Below are 310 nucleotides of genomic sequence, written 5' to 3'. Positions count from 1 at the left end.
ATTTCACTATATATTATAATTTTTCAATTAATTCCATATAAATAATATTTTTTCCAACGATAATTTAATTAAGCTTTTAACTATCAAAATATTTAATATAATTGATCATACACTCAAGGATTCTCGATGTAATGATTTGCGAGAAGCAGAGATGCAAATATTGATTTTCGCTGCAGATGTAGAATAATTTTAAATCTAATGATTATCAGATCTCAAAGATCACGAGCTAAGCTAAATTACACTTTCTAAATAATATATATAATGTGATTAGTTTATCATAATAAATAATATATATAATGTGACTAGTTTT

The 310-nt window shown here is 22.3% G+C and overlaps 1 protein-coding gene across 1 annotated transcript in view; it reads right to left on the bottom strand.

Annotated features, from left to right (window-relative positions):
* LOC108694002 overlaps positions 1–310 on the bottom strand; it is a 5346-nt gene that overhangs the window by 3824 nt on the left and 1212 nt on the right. The window lies entirely within an intron of this gene.

This window comes from Atta colombica, unplaced genomic scaffold (genome assembly GCF_001594045.1).
Source record: "Atta colombica isolate Treedump-2 unplaced genomic scaffold, Acol1.0 scaffold112, whole genome shotgun sequence".
Classification (NCBI taxonomy): Eukaryota; Metazoa; Arthropoda; class Insecta; order Hymenoptera; family Formicidae; genus Atta; species Atta colombica.
The sequence above is the reverse complement of the archived record's forward strand: the minus strand, read 5'-3'. Positions and strand labels throughout refer to the sequence as shown.